Here is a 3,995-nt window from a genome sequence, read left to right as displayed (position 1 = left end):
CGAGGCAGCAGAGGGGCGCGGCGCGGGCGGCTCTGGCATCCGGCGATGGCGGCGGTTGTGGCGGCGAGAGGCGGGGCGGAGAGGGAGGCGGGGTCCGGGGCTCCGGTATTTAAGGGCGGAGGGGAGGCGCGGCACCGACTTGGGGAAGGGGCAGGAGGAGGAGTCCTCCTCGGCCACGACGGCGACGGCGGCGTACGCCGGCCGGTCTCCTGCTCGGGGAGAGAGACGGTGCGCTGGGCCGCTGCTGGGCTGGGCCGGCTGGCGCGGGGAGAGAGAGAGAGAGCAGTGCTGGGCTTCGGCCTGGCACTGTTCAAAGAGAGTTTTTTTTTAACATTTTTCACAGACAACAAAAATAACAAAAACAAAAAGGAATCAAAATATTATATAGGCATATAATATATCAAAATTTTCAGAAAAAGATTTCCAACAACATGAACATTTTTCTAGCATTAAATAAAATTCACACAAATTCTAATAAATCAAAGAGTGCTATTGGTCTAATAAAAACTCAATAAAATCATTTTTAAAAATACCAAAATGATTTCAAATTAATTTTTCTCCAATTTTCTAATGTAGGGAATCCTGTTACCCTAATTTCCATATATTTTATTTTTGGAGAAAAATAATTTGAATAAAACTCAAATAAATCCAAATTGAAAATTAATTCCAAAAGAACTTTGAATTTAATTCTTTGAAACTCCCAACTCATATTTCATATAATTTGAAGAAGTCATTTTATCTTCTCTCATGAAAGTCATTGAGTTGCATAAAGTTTCAGAATTGGAAATATTTTCAAATGAAATTCAAATATTTTCAACACCCCTTGTCATTTAAATAAATGGAAGAAGTCATGTCATCTTCTCTCGAGGGTTTTGTGATGAAAAGGATTTGAATTCACGGAGATCATAAATGCAAAATGAATGTTTGGGAAAGTCCTTTTATTCCCTCTCATTTAACTTTCAAAAGTTTCGAATTCACTCACTTTCAGTCAATCAATCAAACAATCAATCAAATCTATCTATTTATTATAACATTCCAAAATTTAGAATTTTGGGATGTTACAAACCTACCACCCTTAAAAGGAATCTCATCCTCAAGATTCGGAGAGGCTAGAAAGAGAAGGTTAGGGTTTGGGGTCTCTTCAAAATCCATCAATCATCACAGGGGTCTGGGGTGCTACCACCCTTAAAAGCATGGTTACAGCTCCATCAAAACTCATATACTTCATCCATATTGTTAACAGTGTCGGTCTTCTCAAATCCTCGGAAAATTCCTTCTCTGGCTCTTCCGGTAGTGGCATAACCTTTTCCTCAATTCTTCTGTCCTTTTCTTCGGTAAGGTTATTCCGAGATTGGGTCTTCTTAGCTGACGGGTCTGGCGCCAAAACTAAACAACTATCGATATCTCATGGTGGTCAACAATTTGTGGTTTCTCCTGCAGGAAATGGGTCTGGGTGATCCTCACCGTATAACCTATGGTTGGCAAAAAGCTGTCGTGTACAAGGGAAAAATTCTTATACCATTCTAAGGTTTAACAAGGTTTAATATCATCGTCTCTCTACTATCGACAAGTCACTCAGATTTACCATCCCATATAGCAAGGCGAATAATAAGAGTAAGTCGGTATGGTGATCAATCCATCCCGCACCCAAATCATTACCTTGTATACAGTTTAGCGAATCTCGCATTCTAACACTCGGTCATCCTCACAAGCATTGCAGAATTTCTCTCGTTGACGAACCAAGTTCGGAATAAATCCATAGATTCTGCAAGCCAAACAACCATCTATCGTTCCTTCACAACTCTCAGGTTTTGCGTAACTCCTATAAGATCGTCTGTCGATAAAATCGTAACTTCTTCCAGGGTTTTTCCTTCAGCAAGAGTGTGCTTGCTTCTTGGCAGGTCCTGGGGCATGTGGGTTATGGCCCATCTCATCACTTGTAGTCCTTGAACTTATCATCGGACAACTGATCATTGTTCCAACTTCCTAGTATTCTTAAATCCATCCAATTGTACTGTCTTCCTTCCTTCTATTGGCACCAAACCAAGACGTGAGTACTCAGACTTGTCATGGGGTTGCCATTGCTCCATATTACCAACATCATACTTCCTTTATATCCAATAGTAATTCATCTCTTCATCCTCGTGGGGTATCCCACATACTGAGATAAAAACTTATACTTATGACGTCCATATTCCACTTCGTGGAACATCATTATCCTTTCCAGGGTCAAGCGTCCTTACATGGGAATATTGGCCATCTCTGCATGGCACTTCTTCAACTAGGAAATGTGAAACACATCACAAACTCCTGAAAGTCCTTCGGGTGACTCCAACTTGTTGGCCACTTCTCCCATACGCTCCAAAACTCGGTACGGTCCTACAAATCTCGGGGCTAATTTTCCCTTAACTCCAATTCGTTTAACTCCTCGCAGAGGGATCACACGAAGACATGCTCTATCTCCAATTTCATAGACTACCTCCTTGCGTTTTTAAGTCTGCATAACTCTTCTACCTGGACTGAGCTACTTTTAGTCTATCTCGAATCAACTTAACATTCTCTTCCGACTCCTTGATCACATTTGGTCCAAACAACTGACGGTCTCCAACTTCATCCCACATACTCTTGGGGTATCACACATATCGAGACAAAACTCGTATTCATTTTGTCCGAAATCCACTCAGTGGAGTATCCTTATATTTTCCAGGGGTCAACGGTTCTTACAGGGTACTACCACCCTTAAAATGCACAAATCTTCCATAGACCATATTTCTCATATCCTCAAAATGGCCAAAATTCTTCTTCATAGAGTAACAACTCATAGAACCCAAATCTTTACCAACGATGCTAACTTTATTGATTCTCCAATGATTATAATCTTTTGCTTTTCCATTACATGTCTCAACTCAACACCTCAATATAAAAGAAAATGTTCTCACTTCTACTACTCCATTTCTTTTGTTGCAAACTCAACTATCTAGCACAAGTTTCCTTCTCCTTGGGGCATTCTCTGGCAAAGTGCCCTGCTTCATTACAACGGAAACATATTACTTCTGGGAAGATTCGAGGTTTCCTTGTGATTATATAGCCTTCTTGGGTCCTTGGCTTCCTTTTTGGGCAATTGTTGTGGTAGTGACCTGACTCCTTGCACCTGTAACAGGTGATATGACTCAGGTCCTTCCTGGAATCCAATCGGTTTCTCTTCCTGGACTTTTCCATTCCAATCAGGGCTTCTATTTCCTGTGGGTCATACTCTATTTCCTCCGTCGGGAATTCTACTAGATCCCCATTCATACAATTCTGGGAGATGTGTCCTTCTTCTCCACATGAATAGCAAGACTTGGTGCAGGGTTTAATTGGTTCTTATTTGGGTGTGTCCTCCACCTCTTCCTTCATCACAGGTTCTTCTAAACTTTCCATAAGGGCTCCTTTCATTGCTTCTTTCTTCTGCTGGATGGTTCGTTGTACCATGGGGTAAATGTGACACTGAGCAGGATAGTGGGTAGTATCTTCACACAAGAAACAAGTAATCTGCCTAGTTGGGCATTCTTCAACTGGGTGACTTTCTTCACAATTCGGGCATTCATCCTTGTGTTCTTTATGGGTGTGTCCTATTTCTCCACAAATCTTGCATGCACAAGGTTTCTTCTTATCCTTTCCATAAGGCTTCAACTTCTGGGACACAAACTGAGACTTTAGCAAAGTCAACTTAAATTCTTTCCAAGTGGTTACTCCTTGCCATCCATTGATGGTTTGGTACATCCTCCACCAAGTAGCAGCACCTCTTTCAAAGCATTGAAGAGCATGCTGGGCCATATCCTTTTCGACTATAGGGTTGTTCTCCATAAGATCCTCCATGTTCTGAATCCATCGGTCTGTCTCCAATTGACTCATCGGTCCCGAAAATACAAGCTCATCTCCATTCATCCTCTATTAGGTCCATGGGTTTTGGGGTGAGATAAGAGAGATAGAGAGGGATACACACAATACAAACA

Source organism: Triticum dicoccoides, chromosome 6A (assembly GCF_002162155.2).
Source record: "Triticum dicoccoides isolate Atlit2015 ecotype Zavitan chromosome 6A, WEW_v2.0, whole genome shotgun sequence".
NCBI classification, from domain to species: Eukaryota; Viridiplantae; Streptophyta; class Magnoliopsida; order Poales; family Poaceae; genus Triticum; species Triticum dicoccoides.
This window is presented reverse-complemented; position numbering follows the sequence as displayed.